Below are 15,694 nucleotides of genomic sequence, written 5' to 3' on the forward strand. Positions count from 1 at the left end.
TCAACAATGCGATGTGGTGGCAAAAAATCCAATGGGATTTTGGCCTGCATAAATAGGGGTATAGTGTCTAGATCAAGGGAAGTCATGCTACCCCTCTATTCTGCCTTGGTCAGACCACATATGGAATACTGTGTCCAATTCTGGGCACTGCAATTGAAGGGATGAGGGAGCAAGCTTGTTTTCCGCTGCCCTGGAGACTTGGACATGGAACAACAGCTTCAAACAGGAAAGGAGATTCCATCTAATCATTAGGAAGAACTTCCTCACTGTGAGAGCTGTCCAGCAGTGGAACTCTCTGCCCCAGAGTGTGGAGGAGGCTCCTTCTTTGGAGGCTTTTAAGCAGAGGCTGGATGGTCATCTGTTGGGGGTGCTTTGAATGTAATTTTCCTGGTTCTTGACAGTGGGTTGGACTGGATGGCCCACAAGGTCCCTTCCAACTCCATGATTCTATGATTCTACATTCTGCTGCTGTAAAGAATTTTTCTTTTGTCTCTTTAGCTGAATTTATGGAGGCACCTTCTGCAGAGGCAACCACTTTTGAGTATAGTACAACTCCAGTATCAGTGGTGAATACATACCAAAACCCCTCCTGTATATACCTGAAACTGTGAATAATAGCAAATCCTATATTTTGACTATACTTGGGCCAGAAGCAAACCATAGGATCACACTGGAGGACCTAGAGAGGCTTATAAACACTTGAGGGGGGAGGGGGGTTGAATTATTTCTTGAAATGTGGTTAAGTGAAATAGTGGATAAGGAAATCATACTGTGCTCTCTGTCTATGAAAATAAACCATGGGGCTGCTATAAGTCAGTAAACAACCTAAAGACATGTTACATTATTACTTCTGCAGACTTTGAGGTTGTGATCCTTTTACCAGTATATCTTCACCTTATTTTCTAGTAGCTCTGTTTAGTTACAGCCTTGGAGGTACTCACTGCTGGACTGTGCTATCTGGAATACGATGTGAGGTTAAGAGAACAAAAATCTGGGCAGGTTTTCAAGACCTGCAGGTCATTTCATCAGATGTTCCAAAAAGAAAACAAGAGGAAGGGAGGATGGAAGGAGTGTGGATCTTAAAATGTTTCTTTGCAGCTTAAATCCATTTCATCTAACTGTGTTGTTTCACTTTAGAAATATTTGTAAGCCATTCTGTATTGGTCCTATTTATGTGTACAACATCATGTTCTCGCTTCAATGGACAATTATTTAGGCTAAACAGAGACAATCCCCATTCTCTCAGCCTCAGAATTAGGCAATGGAAAACTTCTTCTGAACAAATCTTGCTAAGAAAATCCTGTAATAGGTTTGATTTAGAGTTGCCATAGGTTGGAAACGACTTGAAGGCATACAACAATGCTTAGCATGCCTCGTTGTTGGTCTGCTTTAGTACAGTTTAACATTCAGACCCCAGTCTCTTGCTTGTAGCTCTCTTTTGAACCTTTTCCAACACTGTCAAATATCTTTCTTGAGCAGTAATACTCAGAACTGAATGTGCTATTATTCTAAATGGAGTCTTGCCAGTTACCAAGTACAGCAATTCTATTAACTTCCCAAGGCTTGAAAATGACGCTTTTGTTGATAGAACTGAAAATGTCACTGGTCATTTTTGTGGCAAAGAGTCAAAGACCAGGAACTGGAAATCTCAGGACTGTTGGGTTACTTTTACAGTTCCAGAGGCAATGTGGGATATGCCTGGAATGAAATGCAATGTGTCTCCCTATGGACTTATCCGATGTCCTGAAAACTAACATTGTTTTGTTAGTACTTCTGCCACTAATTTATTTTAGAGTTCCAGAAGTGTCACTTATTTAGTTATGGCAAATATTGATAGGCATTTTAATGAAGCAGTATTGCGAATCTGTATTTTATAAATCCAGAAAATTCCCAAAGAACCATAATTGTAGCTGTCTTCTGTACAGATATGAGGCACATTGACCTATTTTGTTATTATTGTGTGCCTTACTAATTTTCCAACTATTTCAGTTCTTTCCTTCATTTCATTTTGATGTCAGCCGGATTTCTGAAGTTCTGGAATGTTGTCTTAATGGGTGATCTAAATACCTAAAAGGCTTCTCATGTCTGTTAACACTTGACCTATTCAGTAAATTGGAATCTGTTATCAGAGAATACATCTACCAGCAGCTATTAGCCATACAATCTATAAATGGAACCTACATAGTTCTGGGTCAGATATCACCGACTGCATGGGGAAGGGACACATAACAAGATATGACCTGTTATGCAATGTTTGTGTGTGGTTTTAGAGCCTGTATCTGTCTTCCATAGTTTGATGTCCACACATGGGAATGATAGTAGTTTTCATCCAACAAATCTGGAGGAGACCAATTAGGGGAAGGATAGATTAAATGGGACCACCAGTGGGGTGCTGGAACTGGAGAGTCAAAGTAATATTGTGGTTATTCAATGGAGCTTTGTAGTACTTTAGCGTCTGAAGTAGATTTATGAAAGCTTAGGCTACCAACTTGGTTCTGTTATTCTCATAAGATGCTACAAGATTCTTTTACATACTGATATTCCAGACCACTTGCATTGCCATGAGTCAATGATATGGAGGTTATGGATACTTTTAAATGGTATGTGCTGTAAGTTTTAACTGTTTTATGTGATGTGTTTAATTGGGTCATTTTTATATTTGTATATGATGTTCAGCTGATTATATATTGTGTGCAGATGTATTTGGTTTTATACATTGTACGCCCCTTTAAGTCCCACCCATGGGAGAAAAGCAGGATAGAAATGAAGTAATAATGATGATAATAATAATAATAATAATAATAATAATAATAATAATAGGCTCTGGCATAAACCAGTACAGGTGGTTCCAGTGGTAATTGGCACACTGGGTGTCATGCCAAAAAATCTCAGCCGGCATTTGAAAACAATAAACATTGACAAAATCATGATCCGTCAATTGCAAAAGGCCACCTTACTTGGATCAGCATGCATAATTCGAAAATACATCACACAGTCCTAAAATCTTTGGAAGTGTTCAGTTTGTGATACAAAATCCAGCATATATCATACTGTGTTTTTGTGAATAATAATAATAATAATAATAATAATAATAATAATAATAATTCTGGGAGTTATCAAGAAAGCTGTAGTTTTATAAGGTCTTTAGCCTTCTCTACAAAAGAGTGTTGATGCCTCACCAACTATGAGGCATCAACACTCTTTTGTAGAGAAGGCTAAAGACCTTATAAAACTACAGCTTTCTTGATCCCATAGCATTGAGCCAAGGCTGTTAAAGTGGTGTCGAACTACATTCATTTTGCAGGGTAGATAGAATCATAGAATAATAGAGTTGGAAGGGTCAACATGGGCCATCTAATGCAATCCCCTGCCATCCAGGAAAAGCACAATCAAATCACTTCCGACCGATGGCCATCCAGCTTCTGTTTAAAAGCTTCTAAGGAAGGAGCTTCAACTACACTCTGAGGCAGAGAGTTCCAATGCTGAACAGCTTTTACAGTCAGGAAGTTATTCAGGTGGAATCTCCTTTCCTGTAATTTGAACCTATTGCTCCGAGTCCTAGTTTCCAGGGCAGCAGAAAACAAGCTTGCTGTCTCACCCTTAAGACATCTTATTATTATGACATCCTTTCACATATTTATATATGGCTATCATGTCTCCTCTCAACCTTCTCTTCTGAAGGCTAAACATACCCAACTCTTTAAGACCCTCCTCATAGGACATGGTCTCCAGACCGTTGTTTGTTTTAGTTGCCCTTCTCTGGACACCCTAAGCCGCTACAAGATCCCTTTGCATACTGACATTCCAGACTAATGTGGCTATGTATTTTAATATTATATCATATTTCCACTTGACCACGAAGCTCGCAATACGATGATGGATCAATCATTATCTGCTAGCCGAATGTACCTCACAGAGCGTTGCAAAAGTAAAGCGAGTGAAAAGAAAGCTTGTGTACTGTCTTTATTTTCTTACAGGAAATATGGAATATAACTTGGTAGGCGACGGAAATAAGAAAGCCTTTGAGCTGATCTTTCAAGTCAGTTTCAGAAACATGTCACTTTGTTGTATCTACGGCACAACTGTGCGCATGGGGTTCTTTTTTCTTTTAATGAAAAGCTGCTGTTTAATAAGCCGAAATCTATTTTTAACACCCGAGGCAGGTGACTGGCTCTGAGTGCTTGGAACTGACAGATGGTAGGCAGCTTGGAAGCCTTTGAAAGAGGCTGTCCCTTGAACAGGGCTTTCCCATTGCAGGTGCTTCATTCTCTTTCTGTACTATCTTGATGTTAATGTGCAGAATCCAAAAATATCAAGTGTAAGCAGACACTTCAGATTGAAAAACCTTCTGGTGAACTAAACAACCATTTTCTCTGTTTCCAGCCTTTTGAAATGAATGCCAGAGTGTTACTAGGGTGTATATGACAAAGGCTTGGGGAAACCCCAAAAGGTGGCAAAAGTACAAAAGAAATCTTGGCGTGGGGCAGTTCTAATGTTAGGGGATTCCCCGCTCCCACAAAAAGTCCCAGTTTAATTAGAATTGAATATGGTCATTGGTGGCAGAACATTGATTGGGTTGCTGTGAGTTTTCCGGGCTGTATGGCCATGTTCCAGAAGCATTCTCTCCTGCTGTTTTGCCCCCATCTATGGTATCCTCGGAGGTTGTGAGGTCTGCTGGAAATTAGGCCAGTGGGGTTTAAATATCTGTACAAAGTCCAGTTTGGGAGAAAGAGCTCTTGTCTGTCTGAGGCAAGTGTGAATGTTTTAAAAGGCCAGCTTGATTAGCATTTAATGGCCTTGCAGATTCAAAGCTTGGCTGTTTCTTTCCAGGGGAAATCCTTGGTTGGGTCAGTAAATAAAGAACAACATTCAGACAAGAAACAATCAGGGCCAGCTAACACTTCTGGACAAAGGATTCCCTCAGGTAAGAAACAGCCAGGCTTTGAATCTACAAGGCCATTAAGCCATGAAGATGGAAGCTGGAAAATGGTAAATTGCCTCTGTGTCTCTGTCTGTATGTTGTATGTCTAATGCCATTGAATGTTTGCCATGTATATGTACATTGTGATTCACCTTGAATCCCCTTCAGGATGGGAAGTGCGGAATATAAATAAATAAATAAATAAATAAATAACTAAAATACTAATCAAGCTGGCCATTTGCAACATTCATACTTGCCTCAAACAGTCAAAAGTTCTTTCTCCCAACCGGGACTTTCCACAGATATATAAACCCCACTGGCCTAGTTTCCAACAGACCTCACAACCTCTGAGGATGCCTGCCATATATGGGGGTGAAAGGTCAGGATAGAATGCTTTTGGAATATGGCCATACAGCCCAAAAAACTCACAGCAACCCAGTGATTCCGGCCATGAAGGCCTTCGACAACACATAGAACACTGATTGATTGGTGGGTGACTTTGGCCGGAGAATGAAAATGCAGTGGTTATCCTGAAAAGCAACTTCTCCAGCAAAATGTGTTACAGATTTAATCACTCCAATCAGAAATACCTTTTTGTGTATTGAAGGAAGGTTCCGGCTACAGTACAGTAGGAGGTTATCTTGTGTATGCCTCTCTATAATGAGTGGCGATTACAGAAAAGGAGATACTGCTGTGCGTTCTTGCAGTCCTAATTTATTTCTCAACAGGACCGAGGCAAGCAAGGGGATGTATCTCATATCATCCAGCATTTTGCAGATAAAAACTGTGACATGTATGGCCCAGCAACATATCAAAAGTCAGTGCTTTGACATAACCATGGGTCAGTGATAACCCCCATCTTTAAAAGGACTGCATTAATCATCAGCAGTATTTGCCATCTTTCTTTTTTAAAAGCTCTTTTCATCCACTTTTGTTGCTGCAGTTACATTGTTTGAGGTTTACAGTATATACTGTAGCTAAGCATTTTATAGGTAAGATATGGGCACAATGCAGCTCTCCAGATGTTATTGTTCACAGCATGGTTAATGGTTAGGAGTGCTGGGACTTGTAGTGCAACATCTGAAGGACAGCGTGCTTCTTATTCCTGTTATATTTCCTTTTTGCTGATTGATATGTGAGATATTCCAGTGGGCTATTCTGCCAGAAATTGACTATTAGAGTTGCACTGGGGGATCTAGAGATTCATAGATTTAAAAAATCTGTAATTTATAATGTGCACCTTGAAATTATCCACTATTGCAACCTCATTGTTTTTAATTCGATGTTTTAATACCGTGTTGTGGGTTTTTTTGGGTTTTTTTCGGTTGCTGTGTATATATTATTACTGGTTTTGTTCTCTGATGTTTCATATTTTATTTTGTATTGTTTTGTATCCGATTTTGCTGTAAGCCGCCCCGAGTCCCCTTCGGGGGAGATGGAGGCGGGATATAAATAAACTTATTATTATTATTATTATTATTATTATTATTATTATTATTATTATAGAGAATACTTCTCTAGGCATTTGTAGTCCCCCCCCCCCCGTACAATTCTATAGTCAATTTTTGTTGGAAGTTGACCATAGTCACTCTGGAGGACCTAGAAATTCTTAGAAAGATGTCATCTCAGATTTTTAAAAACTTCCATTGGGGTCCTGCATCCATAACACCTATTGTGCCAGAACTGGAACTCTAGAAAATGATTATAGACCGTAATTTCTAGATAATATTAGCTGGTATAGTTAGAGGCCAAGAGTAGAAGAGGAGATCCTAAAAAGCAACCTTTTTCAAGCTTTGGTTGGAACATCTCAGACCTATCAGTGGTATGTACCCAACTAAGGCATTCTGTCGGCGTTGATGCACTTCCTAAGACCTTCTGTTGCCAAAGGTTACGGAGAAAACAGTGTCCTCTGCTGACAATTGCATTTTGCTTCAAACTGACAGTGGCAAATTGTTCCTTAACAGGATATAATCACTAGAAAAGAGAATGCCCATCTGAATGGATGTGGCTGCATCCTGCAGAATTCTGGGGCTTGTAGTTTATTTCTTTTATGTCAGGAGTGACTTGAGAAACTGTAAGTCATTTCTGATGTGAGAGAATTGGCTGTCTGCAAGGATATTGCCCAGGGGATGCCTGGATGTCTGATGTTTTTACCATCCTTATGGGAGGCTTCTCTCATTTCCCCGCATGGGGAGCTGGAGCTGACAGAGGGAGCTCATCTGTGCTCTCCCTGGATTCGAACCAGCAACCTTCAGGTCAGCAACTCAGCCTTCAAGTCAACAGTCCTGTTGGCACAAGAGTTTAACCCATTGCACCACTGGGGACTCCTTTGTAGTTTGGTGAGACTAAGGGCTTCTCTGAGCATTTTAAAAGCCCCTTCCTAAACTACAAATCCCAGAATTCTGCAGAAGGCAGGCACATTCTCTTTGCTTACCTTTTCAGCTCTAGTGTGATAGGGGAAACAGTAGATCCAAGAACGAAGCCTCTTTATTATACCTAATGGTAGTGCTGCTATCCAAATGGTTGATCTGAGCTAAAGCAGAGACAGGAAAATCAGTCAGAAAATTAATGTGCTTACTTAATCATCCTTAAGCTAAAAAATCCAATTCAATTACATTTGCGTTGGAAGGAAGAAAATTAATTATTGTGGTTTTTAACTGCAATTTTTATCTAATGCTTGCACTAAAACCTTACTAGAACAAAGCTGGAAAATGCCATCCATGATGTCACTTTCAGTCACCCATTTGTTTTGCACTTGAGAGGAAAAGGACATAGCTTTATAATATTTAAAAATTCATTTTTCATCCACCCATTCCAAACTCTCTTGCTTTTCAATTCTTCTTCTCATATAATTACATTTTCTTGCTCTTCTTTAGCCTACTGTTCCCACATGGACCTTAATCCTGATGGAATTACTGGTGGTTAACTGCTTTGAACCTAGTGACCCGAAATTTTTAATTCCCATACCCTGCAGGGTTGACACAAGGCAAGAAATAGTTTTGGAAAAATTGAAATAAATTTTGTAAAGAATCGGGAAAGAAATGCAAATCTGCTAACTTTTTGGCATTGTCTCTAATATGATTAATAAATAAGAAGGGGTGTCTATTCCAATAATAATACACTTTATTTATATTCCGTTCTATGTCCCTGAGGGGACTCAGAGAGGATTACAACATACACAGATAGGCAAACATTCAATGCCTTTAATGCAGTGAAATAACAATGACATACAAATACACAACAAAGGTAAAGGCTTCCCCTTTTATCTCCGGTGTTCTGGAGGCGGTGCTAAACTCTGGCCACGGGGAGGGGCTCTTCTTCCATTTCCAAGCCAAGGAGCCTGTTGTCTGTAGACACCTCCAGGCCGTGTTGCCGGCATGGCTGCATGGATGCCTTATTACCTTCCTGCCGAAGCAGTACGTATTGATCTACTCATATTTGCATGTTTTCGAACAGCTAGGTTGGCAGGAATTAGGGCTAACAGCAGAAGCTCACCATGACCTGCAGCCTCAAACTGCCAACCTTTAGGGTTTTTTTTTCCCGTGTCAGGAGCAACCGGAGTTGCTTCTGGAGTGAGAGAAATGGCCGTCTGCAAGGACGTTGCCCAGGGGATGCCCGGATGTTTTTTGATGTTTTACCATCCTTGTGGGAGGCTTCTCTCATGTCCCCGCATGGAGCTGGAGCTGGAGCTGATAGAGGGAGCTCATCTGCGCTCTCCCCGGGTGGGATTCGAACCTGGAAGCCTTCAGGTCAGCAACCCAACCTTCAAGTCACAAGGCTTTTATCCCCTAGGCCACCGGAGGCTCCGCCAACCTTTAGGTGAGCAGATTCAACAGTTCAATGGTTAGAATTCATTGCACCACTGTGGCCCCAAGGTAGCATAAGCATCAGTGAACTCTGTGTTTTACCCATGAAAGCTTCAGAACTGGGCTTGTGAAAATGAAAACGGTACTAAGTATTTTAATATTAATGGTTTTAAAATACTTTTTTTCCTAAGCAAGGCATGATTTGTTTTTGATGCTAAAATATTCAAAATAAATAAAGAAAACAAGAAGAAGACCATAGTACAAAATACACTTTGTTCCAAAAATAATAAACTGACAGAATTATGTTTTTAACCCCGCATGGGAAATATGAGAAAGGTTGGGGGCAGGTGGGCTTATCAGGAGTTGCATTCTATATTCCATATTTAGTTAGCGTGACTAGCAATGATTGGAAAGGTACTTTGGGTCTACAACTATGCTGGTCAAGTGATTATGGGAGCTGTAGTTCAAAAATGGTTTGTTCAAATGCTCGTCTCCAAATAGAATGACTGTTGTCAAACATGGAACCCCCACCCTTATGATTAATGGTCAGGGACACCCATATCAAATTGGATGAAAGTGCCCTTTTCCCTCTTTTTCCACAAGGTCTCTGTGACCCCCATGGTGGACCAGCAGCAGCAGACCCCCAGAAGCCTATCCCACATTTTAGATATTTTTATTCTTTTTATTAACAGCCTGTAGATATGCGCTGATTCGTACCAGCACATGTACAAACCAAGTCTGCAGAAGCAGACCTCTTTGATAAAATGTATCTATTTCTCTCCTTTGATAAAATGTATCAGTATGTCTACTTGGTATTCCTCCCTGCAACCTCCTGCCCATGTTATATTTTATTTCCTACCCCATCTTTTCCTATATGTCTATGCCTATATGTCAAAATATATTAACAAGAGACAGTGCTAGGGTCACCACCTCCCACTTAACCCACAGAGGAATTTCTCAGACCTTTCAGGTAGGATTAATCCTTAGACAAAGTTGACCATCAGGAACTCATCAGTTATAATCTGCTGATCCATATCTGTGCACGTGAGCATGAGCTAGGCACTAGCCAGAAAAGGGGATAATGTTTCAATCCCTTCCATGAAATATGACTAGCTTGATTCACTTTGACTGCCTTATATCCCATACCTTCCTTCCCTATCTCTTTTATGAAATATTTTATATAGTATAAGACAGTATAAAGGGACAAGCTGCAATGACTTTTCCACGTCTGCCAGATGTGGCTGTCTCCAGGAATGTCAGACTGTGCTGCAAGCAGAGGGCACAGCCTGGGCAGGAAACGCCTGGCCATTGTGTATTTACAGTTTCGATGAATGAGTTTCCTGATCCAGATCTGGGATTGCCCCAAGTGTGAACCAATTATCAGCCAAGCAGAACTCAAAACAAAGAGGCACTTTGTTTGGATGGACTAATAGGCATTTTTGGGACTCCTCCTTTATTCTGCCGTGCCTGGGACCAGACCCAGAGATCATCACCTTTTGTTCTTTGAATCTGGGACTCCTCATCTCCATAATCCCATCATTGTCACACCAGGTTGACCATTGTCCTGGGATCAGAAACTTAATTATGGACTGGCCTTCCAGGGGAACTTCTTCTGCCCAGGGAAACACCTCTGAACAGCTGATTGGGCAGCCCCAGGCTTCCCTGCCCGGCAAGGTGGGGATTTCTGGCTGCATCACCAGAGTTTATACCAGTTAGGAGGCAAGCCAGTAGTCTCTCCTCCTGGCCAATTAAGAGTGGAGGCATGGCCGGCTGACCCCCACACTCAGCCAATCACAGGCAGGGGTGGGAGAATGAAATTCAGTCAATGTTATCAAAAATGCTTGCACACAGCAATGTGGTTATCCTTTTATATTTATAGCATCCGTGCTGTATATTGCATCCTGCAGATCATAATAAAGTACCTGTCGCTTGTCTTCATTTTGGTGAGTCATACTTTGTCTGGGAATATTGGCTGTTGGCTGGACTCACCAGGCATGGATCCTCATTACCTGTGGTCTGTAGCATTTAAATTTAGACTTCATGACCAATGGCCAATAAGTCTGGAGACAATAAAACTTGTAACCCAGCGCATTGAGAGGCCAACAAGACGTGGAAGATGGTAGTAAATAAAGACTGTCTGGCATGGGGAATGAGAATGTGGAATGTATCTCTCCCCAGAGGAAAAATCCAACCTCTTCTTGTATTTCTGGAAATGTCAGTGGCTAAAAACCCTAAAGATCCTGTTTGATCTGGGAACCTAAGCAGGGTTAACCCTAGTCAGGGAGACCTCCAATGAATACCAGATGCTTTAGACTTTGTTTTGAAGGTAGGAATTGGTAAAACCATCTCTGAGTTTACCTTACCTAAGAAAACTCTGTTAAAATTTATGGGGCTGTCCTAAATCGACCAACAACTTGAAGATAGATAGACAGAGAGACAAGCAAGTACATAGGCACAGATACACAGGAGAAATATTGCAGTTTCATTGAGGCAGAACTTATATGGAATTTCATTTTTTGAAGGAAACTACAGATACTTTGCAGTGGCACAGCGGGTTAAACTACTGAGTTGCGGAACTTGCTGACCGAAAGGATGGCGATTCAAATCCACAAAGCGGGGTGAGTTCTGTCATTAGCCCCAGCTTCTGCCAACCTAGCAGTTCGAAAATATGCAGATATGAGTAGATCAATAGGTACCGCTCCGGCGGGAAGGTAACGGCGCTCCATGCAGTCATGCCGGCCACATGACCTTGGAGGTGTTTACGGACAACGCCGGCTTTTTGGCATAGAAATGGAGATGAGCACCAACCCTAAGAGTTGGACCCGACTAGACTTGAAGGGGAAACCTTTACCTTTACCTACAGTCTCAATTGCACCCCTGGTTTTGTTGCTAAACTCCACAGAAATCTCACATTCCATATATGTTAGGACTTCCTCTTCTTTTCTTCTTATGCAAACCCAATAACGCAAATCATTCCATTATGTTTGCAAACAAGCTTCGTTTGCATCAACTTTGCTTAGTTCGTCAGTTCATAACCAGATTGTTGCTGACTTTTGGGGTGTGGGTGTGCTAAATTTGGAATTTTTGATGGCAGAAGGAGAATGAGAAATAGATGAGTAATCACAGTGTGTATAACATTCAGCTATAAGGGAAGGGAGCTCCAGTTGCCATGAAAGCAGACCAAAACTCCTTCTTCCGTAACACAAGATTTCTTTGTAGTTCATCTCAATCCAGGACACTAAATCTGAATGCAAATCTGAATCTTGATGCCCAGATCTTTCATACAAAGGACAACACAGTATGACCAGAACCAAACAACACACTTAACATTATAGGTTAATTCTTTATTGATTTGATTTGGCCACTTAATGCACAAAAGAAGTAAATCTTGGAAAAGTTCTTGTTTGGATGACAACTCTCAGAATCTGTTGGTTAGTGCAAACTGGGTATTGGCCACCAGAGTTTGTGAATTTCTCCTTTAAAAATATAAGTTCCTTTTATTGATTAAAAATGTTTGGCAAGTAGCCTTTACTGCCAATCATTGTCTCTGCATATACCTTCAGTTGCCTGTTGACTTGTGGTGATACTATGGATTTCATCAGATTTTCCTAGGCAAGTAATACCCAGAGGTAGTTTTCCATTGCCTTTCCTGAATATAGCTTGCAGTATCTGATATTCCTTGGCAGGCCTCCATCCCAAATACTAACCAGACCCAACTCTCCTTAGCTTTCAAGATCAGATGTGCTCTAGTGCATTCAGGGTATTTCAGCTGTTTATTTTTCAATATAGTGATGAAAAAGTATTATGTAATGTTGTTCCTACTTTTCTATTTCTTCTACTATAGTTATGATTCATAAGAGAATGGCATAACACTTGAAAGACGTCCTGCCAAAATGCCTCTGAGATGCTTATCACACTAATCAGTTGTTTGCTGTCATTCCAATGCCAGACTTGGAAGGGCAGTGGATAGGCAATGCACTCTTTCATACCATCAACTGCATGTGTGCTTAAATGACATTAGTTCATGTGTTTGGTTTCTCACACTTGACATATGGCAGTATCATTGACACCATCCTGTTTGCTCTGCCTCCTACTCCATAACTGGTATTTAAAAAAAAAATCAGGAAGACAAAATCACACAAATATACAATCATTTGAATCCTTCTATTCTCAGCCCAGGTTGGGAAAATGAACAAATGTCATGCCGCTCCTACAATTGCATATACTTTTTCCTGAGAATCAACACTTTCCTATTTTTCTACTTTTGTATATTACTCTTTGTCTCCCTGGTGATGCAGTGGTTTAAACCGCTGAGCTGCTGAACTTGCTGACCGAAAGGTCAGTGGTTCCAATCTGGAGAGCGGCGTGAGCTCCTGCTGTTAGCCCCAGCTTCTGCCAACTTAGCAGTTCGAAAACATGCAAATGTGAGTAGATCAATAGGTACTGCTTCTGAGGAAAGGTAATGGTGCACCATGCAGTCATGCTGGCACATGACCTAGGAGATGTCTATGGACAACGCCAGCTCTTCGGCTTAGAAATGGAGATGAACACCACCCCCCAGAGTCAGGCACAACTAGACTTAATGTTAAGGGAAACCTTTACCTTTTATATTACTCTTTAAACATTGTCATCTTTAATTTTAAGTCTTTATTTTTTTCTGAATCCTGTCGTTCTTTTGGGCATTGATCTTAATAGGATTTCATTGGAATGGCAGTGTTGCTCTACTTCTCTTATTAAAAATGCATATAATTTAGTATAATGTAGAAACATATGCCAGAGAATGGAGAACAAATGTATAGCAACTCGCTGGCATATTCCGGGATTTTCCTACTGGAGATCCTCGGGAATCCCAAAGAAAGGAGCAATGAATATACTCCCACACTGTGCCCATAATGCTCCCAATGCTGCAACTAAACAGAATGAAATGGCAACATCTAAAATGGCTATTAATTCATATCATGATACAGGATGATTAATGGAGTCTTTCTAGTTGGGAAAGGAATAAATTTCTAAACAACCCAGTGCTGATAAAGCACTGAGAGATCCAAAATATTGTGTGTTATGCTCCTAGGTGTCTTCAAATACATTTGAAATTAACTAAAAGCTGTGACTTATTATACCAATAAAGTAATTTTACTCTGACTTGTGACATTGTTTTTAGATATGACTTGATTCACAAAAGTGCAACTAATACTGGTAACAGCATTGTATTTACCTTGTTACTTCCAAATGTTTATTTCAGATGCTTTTCTAGGTGACCTTAAGTAAGGCACACTGTCTCAGCTTCAGAGAAAAGCAAAGGCAAAACTCATTCTGAAAAAATCTTGGCAATGAAACCCACCATAGGTTCACCTTAGGGTCTCCATAAATCAGAAATGACTTGAAGACACACAGCAGTATTGCAGCTATATAGTTCACTGGGTGTGACTTTGTAGAAAGGCTCCTCAATAAGCCTTGTGCTCACATACAAGAAGTTTTCATGTTTGTTTTCTATGAGCCATAGTTTAGCATTACATTGAAACTATGACCTGTTAAAAAAACCTATTGTTTTAAATTGAATGGTTTCAGTTGAGCCACAGTTAACCTAATCACAAACCAGAGTTTATTGGTCTAACTAGCTGAGATATTATGGTAGATTTAGAGTGCATTGATATTTTAGAATTAATGCAGTTTGATTCCACTTTAACTTCCACAGCTTAATGTTATGGAAACATGGGAGTTGTAGTTTGATGGGGCACCAGTACTATTTGGCAGAGAAGGCTAAAAGACTTATAAAACTACAACTCCTGTGATTCCATAACATTTAGTCATGGCAATTGAAGTTATATTTTTAAAAACTACATTAATTCTATAGTATAGATGCACATATAGTCCAAAAAAAAATCCCCATACCTCAAACCTTTCCAGACTCTCAACCTTTTTCTGACTGCAACTTATGTTTTGTTTATAAGCTTGCTTCCCTTCATTTCAGGCAGCCCAGATTGCATGAAAGAGAAATCAAAATTCATATATATGTTGTTATCACCTGTTATCTATGCTTTTGCTTTGAATTTCACCTTGAAATACAGAGGGGAACAAGAGACTCTGGGCTTTATTCCTGTGCACTTTAGCTCCTGTCTAGGTAAGCACAGAGAGGAACATGCCGCAAATTGAGAACCTGTTTGCTAAGGGAGGATAGATATAAAATGGGTGTGGTTGAGCCTTTTATACAAAGCAGCAGCTGTTGTGCCAGCCCAGGAAATAAAAGGTTGGCAGGCAAGCAGGTGAGCTTGATAAAAGGGCAAGGTACAAAGATGACTTAGTGGAGGCAAAGGTATTCATCTATTGATGGGGTGGGACAATCTGTCATAAAATATGGCATTGTGATCTCTTCCTCTTCTTTTCTTAATAATCAGATTCTTTCCTCCACCTTTCTGTTGTCTATTTTGGGAAAAGCCTTTGTCCTGATTTATAGGGTTTATTTGCTAAGTTCTGTAATAAGGGAAAGGGGATCCAAATTGTGCAGCCAGATCAGTCATGGTAAATGAAGGGGAAATTTGCATTGTGTACTTGCTTGATGGTGTATTGTTGTGTTTTTGCTATTAGGGCTGCTCTTTGGACTCAGATAAAGGTGGAAGAAACAAGCTGAATCTGGAAATAAGATTGAGAGAGGAAAGACTTGTCAAATAACTGAGTTTGTAAGCATGAGAGCCAGCATGAGACATTTTGCCATCAGACTAAAGGGTAGAATAAGTACCTTCAAAAACATCAGGTTGTTAACGAAGTGCTGGGTAGTAAAATAAGGAAATGCCTGATCAAGTATGAACGGCTGTTGCTGGACTGTAGTTCTCATCATCCCTCATGTATGGGAAGTTGCAGACCAGAAATATCTGGACTGTTACATATCTGTAATGCCTGCTATAGAGTTTCCATGTCTCCAGTGGTACAGACTTTGGGCAGTTCTTCACAGTTAATATAATACAGCTTG

General features: G+C 40.3%; 1 protein-coding gene across 3 annotated transcripts in view; it reads left to right on the top strand.

Moving 5' to 3' along the window:
* The window catches only part of osbpl7 (oxysterol binding protein like 7), a 51,838-nt gene that overhangs the window by 6,192 nt on the left and 29,952 nt on the right, over positions 1-15,694 (top strand). The window contains exon 2 of one of the 3 annotated variants that reach the window (XM_008113436.3): positions 11,250-11,345. The exons of the other annotated variants lie outside the window; for them this stretch is intronic. The gene's annotated coding sequence lies outside the window, so the exon portion shown is untranslated. The remainder of the gene's footprint in view (positions 1-11,249; positions 11,346-15,694) is intronic. 3 annotated transcript variants of the gene reach the window in all.

The sequence above is a fragment of the Anolis carolinensis genome, chromosome 6 (assembly GCF_035594765.1).
Source record: "Anolis carolinensis isolate JA03-04 chromosome 6, rAnoCar3.1.pri, whole genome shotgun sequence".
NCBI lineage: Eukaryota > Metazoa > Chordata > Lepidosauria > Squamata > Dactyloidae > Anolis > Anolis carolinensis.